Source organism: Coenobita brevimanus, chromosome 99, assembly GCF_032717465.1.
Source record: "Coenobita brevimanus isolate Jiangsu-jjx chromosome 99, ASM3271746v2, whole genome shotgun sequence".
NCBI classification, from domain to species: Eukaryota; Metazoa; Arthropoda; class Malacostraca; order Decapoda; family Coenobitidae; genus Coenobita; species Coenobita brevimanus.
In genome coordinates, this window is record NC_137052.1 from 1486524 (window position 1) to 1502793 (window position 16270).

Consider the following 16270-nt stretch of genomic DNA (forward strand, 5'->3'; position numbering starts at 1 on the left):
TTGTGAAGAAGTGCTGGGTGTTAAGGGTAGAACCATGGCATGATCCTTAGCATGGACATAAGTTACATGAAATAATCTGTAAAAGGGAAAAAAAAAACAAGGCTAAGTTAAGGTGAAGGAACTGTTTTGTATTGGAAATTTTAACGCTGGATTTCCGTTGTGGCTGACAGTACACAGTGTAGGGAAAAGTGTGAAGGTGTGATTGCTGGGTGGATGTTGCATTTGTGTGTCCGCCCAGTTAACAGGGGCACTGTAGCAGGCTACACTTAACTGGTAGTTTGCTTATATTGTTACCACCCAACATTGTAAGTGGTTCCCTGGCTTACAGGATACCATTAGGCTTGTCACTCAGTGCAGAACCACCTGAGGGAAAGAATAGTAGCAAAGAATGACAGGAAAGGAAGGGAGAAGAGGAGGACAGACATAAAGGTAGAGTGAGGAAGAGGAAGGAAGTAGGCAACACTGCATCAAATGGATGAAGTTGGCCACCACTTAGAAAGAGGTATGTGATATATTTTTACTGGTATAGTGATATGATAATGACATTGCACTGCAATATATTTTTATAAATGTGATATTATGGTTGCAGACCACATTCATTGGCATGTTTGGGGCCAATGAACTGTGTGTGAAAAATTGCAATGTTTTTTTCACAACACACGCCCTTGTGGATGGAGGGCTGTTATGTTCTTGCATTTAAATTTGGCCAAAAAATATGTTCAATCCTGAATTTTTTAAATAATAATGCCAGTCATGAACAAGTGGTTAGTAAGGATAAAACCATGGCATTTTCTTTAGCATGGGCACACTATAGATAGTCTGTAATGGAGGGGAAAAAATCTAGGACATGTTAGGATGAAAGAAGTACATCAAAATTTATAATAGTTCGTATTGTGAAAGTCCTACAAGTTTATTCCTAAGTCTTTCTCTCTCTCCCTTTCTCTCTTTTTCTTTCTCTTTCTCTGTGTCTTTCTTTTTACTAATGCTCTGCACTCCCTACAGGCTGCAATGTTGGTAGAGAGAGATGCCTTCATGTGGTTGCACTAATGGGAGTGTGTGGAGGAGCTGCCTGGTTGTACAGACATTGCATGGTTCCCTCTCTCCCCAAAAGGAATAGAGTGGTCTACAGATGAAGAACTTGAGCCTGCAGTCCACTGGGTTTCAAATTAATCACCTTTTCCCAGGATGGTGGAGGATTCAGCCCCTTCAGACTGCATATATAGTGAAGTATAATGCTACCACCATTTGTTAATACAGTAATCATATGTACACCCATGAAAAAAAATACTCGTTAACTCGTAGATGATCCATTAAAAGTGGAATTGTTGGGTGGGAGAGAGACAAGTTAGAGCTTTGTATTATTTCATATCGTTGATAAAGGTTCCAGTGTGCTTGCATCCGTCTGCCTTGGTCACCTAGTGGTGGCTATTCATGCATGCTATATCTCTGGTAGCCTCCCTATTCAGTCTCCTATCCTCAGTGTCACACTGTATGACCTCATCCCAGGTCTTTTTAGGTCTGCCTCTTACAACCCAACTCCTGATGTTCACACTTCTCAACCAATTGCCATTGTATATACTCTCAACATGCCCAGACCAACACAGTATTTTCTCTAACACGTTCAGAGAATTACAGCTCTAGCCTTCTCTCTCCCACCCAACATTTCCCTGTTCATTACTCCTTGGTGTGTTGAATTCTAAAATGATTTTTAAAAGTGAAACCGAGTTCATTTAGCACTGGTTGTAGTTCATAATCCTTGGTCCCCGTGTCATACTGCATCACACCACAAGAGTAACCATTGTAGTGGGTGGCGGGGGTGGCCAAAGAGGACGAGGCCCCTTCTTTAAAAAAAAAAAAAAAAAAAAAGAGAGAGAGAGAGAGAGAGAGAGAGAGATGAATGGGGAGGTAGCCATGTTTTTTGTTGTTTTAATCACTATTAATGGTTGAATCTTTTTTTTTTTTTTTTTTTTCCCCAGTAAATGTTAGTACTTGATACATTTTTAATTTATATAGATACTATAGATACTCCACAAGCGGCTGTCTCAGTAAAAATAGCAAATAAAAATCAGTTCCCAACCACAACTATGCGCTCTATGCCCTTGGTGATAATTACATGTTAAACGTGTCACTTTTCCTGTCATTGCCCTACCCTGGTATGTGTGGCCAAGCAGACCTATCACATCAACCAGCAAGTGCCTCAGGAAGGTCCCCCTGTACAGTAATTCCCATACATAAAGAGGGGGTTACAAGAGGCAGTTTAGTGAGTTGGGGGGAGGTCAGTCAAATGATGTGGGTGACAGAGCAACATGGAGGCGTTTTGTCTGGCCATCCTTTGCGGGATTAGGGCATTGGGCTATAGATAGACAGATAGGATTTAGTTTACAGCCATACATTTTGGGATTCAGGTGGCTGGGTGTATGTAGATAAGTAGATATGACTGACAGAGATAAGTAGAGATGAATATTGCCCAAGGATATATTTTTTTCCTCATGACTAAGGCCTTTTTTAATTATATACACCCATGAGTTAGTATTGTAGTGTCCAATTTCCCTTTGATGGTCATGAACTTATTATATCCAGTGGGTCTTCATTATTTTATTTGTATTTTTCGATTTTTTATTTTTTTGGCCCAATCCCCCCCAGGCTCCACTGCAAGTGTGTGTGTCATTCTGTCAAACATTTTCCGTCTCTCTGGACCCTACCTCATCCTTGCTTTGGTGTGGGGAGGGACATCTGGATGATGATGATGATGATGATGATAATTTTGATGACGATATGATGATGATGATGATGATAATTTTGATGACGATATGATGATGATGATGATGATAATTTTGATGACGATATGATGATGATGATGATGATAATTTTGATGACGATATGATGATGATGATGATGATAATTTTGATGACGATATGATGATGATGATGATGATAATTTTGATGACGATATGATGATGATGATGATGATAATTTTGATGACGATATGATGATGAATGATGATGGTTTGACACTGATAATTTGACTATGATTGATGATGATTGACTGTAATTGATTTATGATATGACTAAACCCCATTTTCTTTCCCTACAGGATTGAACACCAAGGCAAGAGGGTCCAACACCCTATTCAGTGGCCACATAGGATTGGATAGCTATTCCCTGCACATCCAGAGAACTGCCACTACCTGCTTGTCTTCCCTCTACCCCCTACACCACCACCATCACCAGTGCTGTATCTCTAACTCATATGGTGGAGTATGAAGTTCTGATGTTAGTGTGTTTTAATGTATATTTTTAATTTTTTATGGTCATACCAACCTCTCCATAATTGCTGTTTTGAATTTAATACAGTGGAAGCTCGATTATCCAGGCTCGGATTATCCAGCTTTCGGTACATCCGGGCCGTGACCGAATGGTTCAGTGGTACAGTAGTACATAGAATTATCCGTACGATAGCTCCGGTTTAAACAGGAAGCATCCAGATGCTTGGGAGAGAGGCATAGGTAAACCAGAGTCTGCTCACCCTGCCCCCACCCACACCTGCTCACAACTCAATCAGAAGGGTGGTAGTGTGGAGTTTGGTGAGGCAACTGATACACCTGACCTAGCCTAACCTTGCTTAACTACTTAATAATTTAACCTAATTTAACCAAACCTGGGCTCCAGTGTGGAAATTGGGAAGCTAAATCCACTTTGGTGTACGATGAGTTTCTTCCATTAGACCCGAAACAATGGTAGGTAAGGCTTAAAGAACGTGATAATAAAAGAGGAAATCTTTCACCAAGAAAAGGTAATTTACTACCCTCAAAATAGAAAAACACAGAAAACAAACTGGAGGAATGTGAAGTGAACTGAAGTCTTTGGGCTGTATGCTTAGAGGAAAAGTAATGGGTTTCCCAATTTTATGAAACGAAATGGAACAAGAATGTCTGCTAATCAGAAAAAAAAAAAATTACTCATGTGTCTTCGTAAGTTAGCATTCAGTTCTGCATTCTTCGTTAGATATCACGATTCCCAACACATTCGGACCGACAGAGCATAGTTATTTCTTGGTCACCCCATTCAGAAGTAAGGTGTCTGGTTATATTTATATTTTTACTGAGTTATGGGAATTTGCCAGTTGAGGAAAATGTAGCCACATTAAGGTGAAAAGAGTATAGGAACTTCGGTAAACTCAGGACTTGATAATTTTCAGACAGTTTCGGCTGCCGATGATTGCCGCCCAAATAGGGGTATGGGCATTGACGCTTGGCTCATCCCTGGTGCAAGATGGCTACCCCAGCATCCACTAATCTGCCCAGGCTGGTAGTGTAAGTTTATCAGTAGAAAGATAGGTACTGTTAAACCCCTTGAATTTGATGGCATTTTTGTTTAATAAACTGAAAAAAATGGCAAGCTTTCTCAAATGAAACAAATATCCTTACCTGTATCCCTGTATCTTACTCTTATATTTAGCCTGACATACCCTTCCTCAGAGGGCTGAAATATCCTTACTCCTATGCAATAAACTCATACCTTTATTTTTTTTATTGTTTTTTGTAGGTGGTGCCCTTAGGATGGACTTAGATGCTTAACAAGAGGGTTATTGCAACCTTAGAGGGATTCTGTATGCTGTGGTAAGTGTGGGTGTTGTGTTTCAGTGCAAGTGTATCTCAAGTGGATAGGCATTCATGTTTAATATGAATTGAAATAAGTGACTATTGAGATGTTTGAAACGAAATGGTTGATATCTTATTACTCCAATGTCAAACTCTTCGATCTGTTTTTATTTAATTTATTGTATTAATATTCTTAGTGGATAGGCATTCATGTTTGATATATGAATTGAAATAAGCGACTATATTGAGATCTTTGAAACGAGATGGTTGATATATTATTATTCCTATGTTGTAAACACTTCAATCTTGTTTTTTATTTATTGTTGAGTTCTTTTTCAGGATGTACACTTAAAAATAGACTTAGCTACATAATGTCAGCAATCTTGGACTTGAGGGCTGCCATCTGCTCTGCTCAATGTTGACATCATAATTTATCAGCAGAAAGGTAATATAAGTTCCTGTATATGAGGGAGGGGGAAGTGAGTTGGGAGGGCAGTCCAATGGTGAGTGACAGAGCGACTTGGAGGCGTTTTGTCTGTGGCCACCCTTTGCGGGATTAGGGAGTCGTGCTATAGATAGACTCTTTAATGTATGGTGATTGGAAGAAGTGGTGATATTTTGAACATGGATTTTGAATTTTGAAGCCTGATAGGTGACATTTTGAAACATGATTGATATTTTGAAACATTCTGAAATCCACAATGATACCCTTACATCCATTGTCAACTCCACAATCTGATGCATTTTTTTTTTTTTCAGCTTGTGCCTTTTGGATGGACTTGAAAACTGAAAAGGACAGGCTAAAGTGATACTGGACTTTTGATGGCTGTCTCACCTACTCAAGGATGTACGGTAGTTATAAGCTGGTTGGTTAAAAGGTTAGTGTGGACTGTCTGTCTGTCTGTCTGTCTCTCTCTCTCTCTCTCTCTCTCTCTCTCTCTCTCTCTCTCTCCCCCAAGGTTTGTAGTTTGTGTACAGTACTGCATTATCTTAACATTACCTTTGCCTAATATTGCCATGAGTTATGAATATTCTTGGTTACTAGTCACATTTACCTTAGGCCATGAACAGAGCTGAAAGGTTGTACAGTGGGTGTCAGATTTTATAGACTAAAGTTGTTTACCATTTACAGTGTGTATATGATTGCAATTATTCAAGTTGTTCAAGTGGGCCAGCTCCTGAGGTGGAAAACAGGCTGTATAAATTTTTCCCTTGCAGAGTGGCCTTGGGTGCGGGGCGGCTAAACCCTCGCGTGATCCTGGGGGCAGGCTCGGCAACTTCCTGGCCTGCTTGACGCCAGTTGGCTTCCCGAAGGCTGTATGACCTGGGGCTGGGTGGAGGAGGAGGAGGAGGGGAGAAACCTAGTCAATACAGCGGCAGCCGAGGGGGTGTAATTGGTGCGGTGGGTGCTTGATGCCTGAGTTTGTGAGCCCTCCCAATATCTCATAGGCCTTACACTTTGCCATCCAGGGCCAGTCAGGAGTGTCACAGCTGCAGGAATTACAGTTAGTAAAGTAGAGTTGTAGCAGTAGTAGTAGTTTGTATGTTCACATAATGCCACTCAGGGATGAATGAGGCTGGTGACTCATCTTAGTCAGGACCAACATGCCTAGCCCCTGGCTTCTACGCTTCTCATGGGGTAGCTTGGGATTGGATGATGGATGGGTTGATAAAGAATCTGAGCAAATTTGTATCTGGGAGGCATGGTAGGTCTAGGTGGATAGATGCAGTAAATGAGTGGGGTATTTGAGCTGAGGCTTGGGAGCTGAAATGAAATAAAACTGGGTGGATGAAATTTGTGTGAAGTGTATGACCAGGAGAAGTGCATGATCAGGGGTTTTGGCACCCCTTTTTAACTTGACAGCGTCTGGATTGACTCTATTGGATACGACTGTGTGAAGCTACAGAACGTGGTGAATGTTTTTGGCGTATCAGATAGAGCCAGGATTCTGGGGGCTTGAATGATGAGTGCATGGAAGCGTGGCCCATTGGATTGGGCAAACTTGGGCTGTCTGGACATTGCTACTCCTCACCCTGCCCTTGGGTGGGAAAGGAGGTCCGGATGATGATGATGATGTATGACCAGGGTTTGGCACCCATATTTAACTGATCAGATTGTCAGATATTTGTGTGTGAAGCAGTACTTGGAATGTTTTGTGACCTGTCACGTGGATCAAGAACAGGGGCTTGGTGAGTGGATGGGGGTGTGGTGGATTCAGCTGGGAATTAATTTTGATTTTGTTGCCTTAATTTTTCATTTCCTTATATAGGAAAGGACACTGGAATGATTTGTCTATTTTTTAGTTTTCGAGTCATTTAAAATATTTTGTCACTAGGTTATTTTCTGTGTTTGGTAATTTTTTCTTAGACTGTGAACTAGCTGCATAAAAAGCTGTACTGAGCAGCATATATCCTGTGGCATTAAACTACCTACTTCAAAATCTATTATGAACAGATGTCCTGTGGCTGTTTTAAAAATGACTGTCATATAATTCTCTCTCTCTCTCTCTCTCTCTCTCTCAAGGTTTGTGTGATATACATGAAGGCTTGTGATATATATGTTAGGCTGGTATGCTTGTCAGTGCTATACGTCTTGATTCATTATGCTTCATGTTTATATATGGTTGTTCATCTATGGCAAAATACACATAGATTTAAATGACTTTGATATAACATTTGAAATTTAATGAAAAAGAAATCCTTAAATATCTTAAAACTCCTGTCATATTTTTTGTATACTGTGTTATTTTCTTTGCTCATTTTTTCCTTTTAATTAGACGTGGCTGCTTGATGAGGTTGGAATTTGAATGGCCACAGGGAAAGAACCAGATGACCTACACCAGGACCTTCGTGTGCCTGGCTGCCCCTCTTTGAAGGTGAGAGTCCTTTTTTTTTTTTTTTTTTTTTTTTTTTTTTTTTTTTGTAAAAAAAAAAAAAAAAAAAAAAGTGACGTAGGATAATGAATGATAACCACTTGTGATATTATTGTATAGTTTATAAAGGCTCCAACATTTATGCCTTGGCCTTGGTCATGTAATGGTTGCCCTCCATGCTGCTCGATCTGTGGCAGCGTCCCTTTGTCCCTCATTCCAGGGACCCAACATTCCTTTATGCATCAGCCTTGGTCACCTAATGGCTGCTGTCCATCCTGCTTGATCTCTGGCAACCTCCCTATTCAGTCCCTTATTCCTGAGATCCAACGTTTCTTTATGCATCGGCCATGGTCACCTAATGGCAGGTCTCCATGATGCTTGATCTTTGGCAGCCTCCCTGTTCAGTCCCGTATCCATGGGGTCACACACTGACCTTGTCCCAGCCCTTTTTCTTGTTTGGTCTGCCTCCTGCATCCCTACTGAGTGCAGTATTAAGCTTGTAAAATTTTTCTCTGGACTCAGGGTACAATATAAATTCATATAATCCTAAACTTTGTATCATCCATCCATCATCCAATCCTACATTGCCCCATAAGAAGTGTAGGAGCCTGGGGCTAGGCAGTTGGTCCCTACATTTAAGATGAGAGTGACCAGCCTCACTCATCCCCGTGTGGCATTACATGAGCAATCAACCCCAACCACCCTTTGTATATAAACCTTCACCGGCTCAGTCTGATTGGAGTGCAATAATTACCCACAAAACCACCAGGCTCCACAATATGGTTACCACCCAGCATAGTAAATGGTTTCCTGGTGTACAGGAAACCATTTGGCCTGTCACTCAGTGTAGAGTCACCCACAGGTTTTTTGAAGAATTTAGACTAACCCATGCCATTATTGCCCTCTTAGTGCATTTGAAAAATTGGTGGCTTTCCAAATAAAGAAAACTGTGCTATTTGTTTTTTTACATTTATTAATGAAATACCTGTCCTGTCCCCTGCCATCTTGGTGTCCTACCCCCAACTCTTCCCCCCATCTCATAGTGCTTTGAAAAATTGGTGGGTTCCTAGATATAAAAAAAATTATTTCAAGTATTTTAAAACTTTTATTAATGAAATGCTTGCCTCATCCTAACCCATACTACAGGAAGTTTTCAGTGGGTGTTTAAAAAAGAAATTTCCATAATTGCTGTAAAATTTTGGGAAAGCATCAAATTGGCTGCCATAGATAACGGTGGAAGTGTATGAATTTGTGCTGTTGTGGATTTACCTGTAATGGAAGTAATGCTTTACATGGATGTGGACTGCAGGTGAAGTTGCCCTTATCCTTCAGTCAGTCATCCTCCTTTTTGAAAATAGGGAAGTGAGGGACGTTTGTATATTATATCCAGGCAGCTACACCTGGTTATATCAGTGCCACCACATGAAGGCATCCTTCTACAGCACCAGTTGAGAACATAGACCTGACATAATACCAAGGACACTCACAATATTTGTTGAAATAGTAGTGTCTTTAACTGATTGTACATTGCTTTAGAAATATTTAAATTGTACACTGTTTCAAGATTACAGTACCAAAATATTAGTACCATATTGTGTGTAAAGGCTTCAGCATGCTTGTTTTTGGTCACCTTATGGCAGCTTTCCATATTGCTCAGTTTCTGGCAGCATCCCTGTTTAATCCCTTAAGTCTTCTTTAGTCTGCCTGTTGCAGCCCACCCCTTGATGTTCACACTTCTTGCTGTCTGCACCCAGCTGTCATCCTCATTCACTCCTACCCAAAGAATAATCTGCCCCTTTGCATTGCAGCACCAATACACTCCAGTCCCATCCTTCCTATCAACTCTTCAGTCTTAAACGCAGGCCCTTCCAGGCGTCTCATTGAAGGACTGACTACAGTCACTATTCCTTATACAATGGGGTTACGTCAGGTCATACCTTAACGTATAATGATTTTATCGTAAATCAGGAGATTGAAACACATCATAATAGGGGGGTTACATCAACTCAGCTTCCCAAAGTCACCTGCCTAAGACTGAAACAAAAATGACAACCCACCTTAATCACTTCCTGTGTCAGTCCAAGTCATTTCCAAGACCAAAACAAACACTATCACACCAATACAGGCGGCGTTACTCTCGTACAGTAAATCGTTGCAACAACACAACAATCACACATGTGTAACGTTGGCCTGGTGCTACACGATGTATAGGCCTACTGTAGCACGATGCTTGGCTGAGAGGTGACGATAGCAGGAGGGGGGCACACGTGAACAAGTGGAAAAGACAGGGCTTTGAAGGGATTGCAGGACTGCAACTGAACCAAAACAATGCTCTGCACGCTGAGGCCGCCATCTTGCCTGAGACATGCGACGGTTGCCTTGTGTGTGCCTGGTGCTTCGTACGAAATGATCCTAGGGCAATATCGTTATAGTGGGAAATTCATTGCAAATTGGATTTTGGGGTGGAACTTTTCTGTTATCGTTGTAGCAAATTATCGTATACCGAATCAACGTAAAACGAGTAGTGACTGTACATGTCCGTCTAATTGTCATTTCTGTACATTTGAGCCAGTGAATATCCTCTTTACTGCCTAGGTCTCACTACCATACTGTATTACACTCCCAACACATGCTGCATACAAAGGTCCCTTAGCATGGAAGGAGAGCTTTAAAATTGAAATACTGTATCACAGTACTGTACAACTTAAATCACAGTTCACAAGTTAAATTGTGCTTTTTGAAATTGAAATAGTTGCTTTAGACTCTTAGTGCTTTAAAGTTGAAATGCGTAGTCTGTAGCCAGATTCCTAAATCCCTTTGGTGGTGGCCACAAACAAATTGCCTCCATGTTGCCCTGTCCTCTACCATTTCACTGCCCTCCTCCCAACTCACATCCTCCTCTCTGTGCTTTTGAAAAATTGGCAGTGTTCCAAATATAAGAAAATTGTGGCCACAATATACAAAAGTCATGTGCGTTCTCAGATCGAATACTGTACGCCACTGTGGATTGGATGTGGAGCGGTTGCATTGAGACTGTTGGACAAAATTCAAAATAGTCGTTAGATTAATCAATAATCCTGCCTTTACGCAGGGCCTTCCTCCATTAACAGTACGTAGAGTTGTTGCTTCTTTAACATTATTTTACTGATATTTTTACCGTAAGTGTTCTGACGAACTGGTTTCAATTGTGCCTCCCCTTCACATTTTCTCCCGAAATACTCTGGCAGCTGGGAGCGCCCATGAACTCACTCTTCCCTTCGCAATGCAGAACCTCTGCTTATCATACACTCTACCCTGCAATGCAGAACCTCTGCTTATCACACTCTCTCCCCCACAATGCAGAACCTCTGCTTACAATATTCATTTATCCCCAGAACTACTACTCTCTGAAATTCACTTCCTGGGACTTGCTTCCCACGTACATTTAATCCACTTCAATTTAAATTCAGTTGTTATAAATATTTTTTGAATGGAGAAGGCCTTTAGGCACATGGACTTTTTTTTTTTTTTTTCCTTCATTAATTGTTAAAAAAAAAAAGTCATCCTGTCCCCTGCTGTCTCGCTATATTCCCCCCAACTCCAACGCCCCTCTTAGTGCGTTTTAAAAATTGGTGGTTTTCCAAATAAAGAAAATTTTTTTTTTTTACCTTTTAATGAAATACCTGCCCTGTCCCCTGCCATCTTCCTGTCCTTCCCGCAACTCACCCCCTTCTCTTAGTGCCTTTGAAAAATTGGTGGCTTTCCAAATAGAAAAAATTATTGAAAGTGCTTTTTTCTTTAATGAAATGCTTAACCCGTCCCCTGCCATCTTGCTGTCCTCCCTCCCTGCCATCTTGCTGTCCTTCCCACAGTTCACCCTATTATCTCAGTGCCTTTGAAAAAAAATCGTGGATTTCCAAATAGTCTTACCTTTTTTTTTTTTTTTTTATACATAATGAGATGCTTAGACTGCTTTCTTTAACAGGTTGAGTATTGGAGCATGGAGACCGAGGATGATGACCTGAACGCCAAGATGAGTATGAGCTTTATTCTCCATGCAGTTGCATCTAGCAGGTTTAGGAAGTTAGAAGTGTTAGGCTGGGTGGGTGAGTTAGGAGGAAGGGAGGGTGTATTGGCAATGAGATAGAGAACGAGGATTAAGTTAGATTAGAATGACTTGGTTGCTGGTTCGTCCAGTCCTGGTTGTGTTGGTTGTGTGTTAAGTGGTGGTGACTTTGACGCATTGTGACACTGAAATAAATGATATATTCTACCCCATCCTACCTGGCCCTGCCCTGCCCTGTCCTACCCTACCCTACCCTACCCTACCCTACCTGTGGACTCGCCCACCCACGACCCATGCCCGTCGGCCCTCCTGCCCATCGACGACCTATGCCTGTTGGCCCTCCCGCCCACCTGTTACCCATGCCCGTCAGCCCTCCTGCCCGCCCACGACCCATGCCCGTTGGCCTTCCTGCCCGCCCAGGACCCATGCCCGTAAGCCCTCCCACCCACGACCCATGCCCGTAAGCCCTCCCACCCACGACCCATGCCCGTAAGCCCTCCCACCCACGACCCATGCCTGTCGGCCCTCCCACCCACCAACCAATCCCACCCATTACCCACCCCCCAAAAATTCCCCCCAGATATTTAAAAAAAATTGCCTCCCCAAACCCCCCCCCCTACCAACCCCATGGACCTGCCGCTTGAACCACACCCTCGAACCTGTCCCCAGAACCACACCCTTGAACCATATCCTCGAACCACACCCTCTCACCCTCCAACCTCGCCCTCCCATTCCCTCCAACCTCACCCTCCAACCTGTCCCTCCAACTTCCCTAACATCCCTTTTCTTAGCAGGTAAAATTGGAGGCCAGGTATGGAGATCAACAACGAGGTGGATTTGTTCTCGGAGGCGATCCCAGTGAACTGAAGATTAGAAATGGAAGAGTTGAATGAAGAGGATGGACAGACAGAAGAGGAACAATTTGAATATTGGTATGTGTAATAAAGTATGTGATATATTAGCATGTAATATGTAAGCATGATAGATGAGCATGTGATAGATATTTAATAAGTATGTGATAGATTTAATATGATTAGTATGTGATAGATAAATGGTAGATAAGTATGTGATAGATATTTCAGATAATTATGTGATAGATGTTTGATAGATAAGTATGTGATAGATTAGTTTGTGATAGATAAGTATGTGATAGATTTTTTTTATGCAAGGAAGAAGGAACCAAAGGCCAGGAGCCCGCAAGCAGGTTCTTCTAAGAAAAAAAAAAAAACAATACAAAAGAACCAAATTCAAGATCCATTCATTTTCAGATGCCTGGACACACTGTGTTTGAAAGACTGAAGATCTTATGCAGTAGGAAATACAGGCAGAGGGAGACAGTTCCAGAGTTAACCTGTTGCATAAATGAAGGACTGGGAGTAATGGTTATCTCTTGCATCAGAGAGTTGGACAGAAAAGGGATGAGAGTTTGTTGCTAGACAGGTGCTATGCGCGCGTCGAAGAGGTGGAGGGATACAAACAGACAGTTCAGAGGAGCAGTGACCATTGAAGTAGCGATAGAAAAGAGATAAAGATGCAACAGTGTGGCGAAGACAGAGCTTGAAGGAAGCCAGTAAGAGGAGGAGAGTTAGAGACGAAAAGCCTTTGACTCCACCCTATTGAGAAGAGCTGTATGTGGCGAGCCTCCCCACATGTGCGAGTTGTACTCTGCATGGGTGAATAAAACCTGTGTATAAAGTCAACAGTTGTGCAGGGGTAAAGAAGGAAAGGAGTCAGCTTAGCACACCTAATCTCTTGGAAGCAAATTTTACAAGACATGTAATATGATCTCTTGAAGTTAATTAAGGCCCGAGAAAATGAAACCCCAAGTATGTTCAAGGATGACTCAAGATTAAGCTGGATATTATTAAACATTAGTGGGTACTCCTGTGGAATATTTTGTTGGGCTGATAGGTGTAAGAACTGAGTCTGATCCATTAACTGTACATCAACATGGTTTGCGTCTGGGTCTTGGTGCTTTTAAGTCCTCCCCACTTGAGAGTCTGTATGCTGAATCAGGAATTCCGTCACTCTTCCGTCATTGTGCTCTTTCTCTTCTTGCCTATGCTAAGTTGCACTTTTTCCTCATATGCCTTCTCTGCTTCCTCCCATTCTTGATTCAGACGTGTTTTCCACTTCTCAGACCAAGCCACCTTTTGCAGTTCGAGCACTACTCTCCTGTCGCACTCCTTCCTTACTGTTAGTAATGTTTTATCTTTCTGCACATGTCATTTTCCCCCTTGGCTACTTCCACGACCCCACGTTTGTCCTTCCATTTTCCTTTATTCCAAATCCAATTCTTCTTCCTCATTATCCGTTCTCGGTTTTCTGACCATCTCTCCCACCATTCCTCTGCAGTCCCTATATACACTGATGGTTCAGAAACCCCTGTGGGTGTTGGGTACACAGTTCTCTTTCCTGATAACTTTTATCATTTTAGCCTTCCTGCATATTCTAACAGCGGAGTTATATGCCCTCTTGTTTGCGTTGCAGCATATTTGTCATGCCTCCTCTCCCTCTTTTGTGATATTCTCTGTCCCTTCTTCAGTCACCTTCTGCTTCTCGCCCTTTAGTCCTTCGTATCTTGGAATGGTTGTTCCATATCTCCTCTTGTTGTAAAGCAGTCCAGTTCTGTTGGGTCCCAGGACATGGGCATCGCGGGCAATGAACGTGCTGATCAGTTGGCTCGCATGGTTGTTACCAGAGATGCCTCTTCTTCCTTCCTCATCCCAGTCTCTGACTTTCTTCCTGCCCAATCTTCCTTCCTTCAACACTGGTGGCGGTCTTGTTGGGAATCAGTCACTAATAATAAACTACGTGTCAGTAAACCGTTAATATCTCCTTGGTTAACCCCTTGCCTCTGTAATAGGAAGTGGGAGACCGCTTTAGCTCATCTTACAATTGGTCATACTAGACTTACCCACTCTTATTTGATGTCTGGTGGTCGCGCTTCCCTTTGTACTCGTTGCAATACCATCTCTCCGTATGCCATATTTTCCTTGGTTGTCCACTTTACACTATGCAGCAACATATTTCCTTTTTTGTCTCGCCTCCGTCCCCCCTTTCTTGCAGACTTTCTCGGAGAATTGACGTAATTTTTCGTCCATAATATCATGTCCTTCCTTACCTCTCTTGGTCTTATTTCCGACATCTAATTCCGTTCCTTAAATCAGTAGCCACATGTGATATGATATACTTCTTCCATTGACCCATTTCTTTCACAAAGCCATGTCTGTGCTCCCGGCCCACCCAGCGTACACAACTTGTAGCCGATGATCCGACTTTGTGCTGGATTTTGGCACTAGGTTCCTATTCTTCTTGGATGCATTAAAAACAAGACTAATTTTACCCCAGTCAGAGATTCGAGCCAAGTCAGATAAGTATGTGATAGTATGTGACATAAGTATGATAGATAAGTAGGTGTACTAAGTATATGATAGATGTGATAAGTATGTGATAGATGTGATAAAGTATTTTATAGATGTGATAGATATATTGTAGATAAGTATGTAATAGATACTTGATAGATAAGTATAAGTATGTGATGTGATAGATTAGCATACATATTGGCATGATATATAAGCATGTGATATGAGTATGGTATATAATAAGCATGTGATATGTAGGCTTGTGATGTAAAATAATGTTATATATATATATATATATATATATATATATATATATATATTGTAAAATAATGTTATATATATATATATATATTATATATTGTAAAATAATGTTATATATATATATATATATATATATATATATATATGCTGTTGACCACATTCATTGGCGTTAGGGGCCAATAAATTGGTTGAAAAGAAAATGCAATATAATTTCCACAACACAGGCCCTTGTGGATGGAGGTCTTATAGTTTTTTTTTCACTTTAATTTGGCCAAAAATTAATCATAAAAGATCATTCGTAACTGTAGATTATGCCATTCAGATCACACTATACTCTTGTCACTTTACTTGGTCTAAAAGTGCCATCTATCCATCTTGAATGTTCACATGAGAGACAATATTGGAATGATGCTAGTCACAAAGAAGTGTTGTATAAAATGAACCATAGTGCCATTTTCTGAAACTGAACTGTGAAATAAGAAAATTTTTGGCTAAGTTGAAGTAACTACAATATAGCAATAAATGAACACTATTTAAGAAATTTTATTTTTAAGTAATCCTAAGAATGCCAATTCTTAGCGTATTTATAAAACTAACAATAATTTTAAGGATCCTTTATTTTTAAAACTAACCCTAAAACTTTACCACACGGGCTCGGCAGCTCCAATTTTTCGTATATTCTCATGTTTGTATGGAAATAACTTTGGTAAAATATGCAACACACAGCTGTTTGTATTGATAACTGTTTGTTGATTTTAGATTACAAAACTTGTTATAGAATACAGTGGAACCTCGGTCCTCGAACGTCTCACATGTCGAACAAATCAGACTTCAACCAAAAAAATCAAGAAATTTTTGCTCCAGAGGTCGACGAAAATATCGGACCTCGACCAACCTGAACGTAGCCAAACGAAAGGAAGCTGGCCGACTGACAGTCACACATCCACCTTTGTTGTTCGTCAACGTGGTCGTCCTGCTTTGCTTCACATTTTTCTTGATTCAGTGCAGTATTAGCCCCTAATAATGGCTCCAAAGAAAGCAAGTTCATCCAATACGGCTACTGGCAGTGAAAAGAAGAAAGTAGTGTGGAAAATAATTGAAGAAGTGGAAAAATTATTGCTTATCTT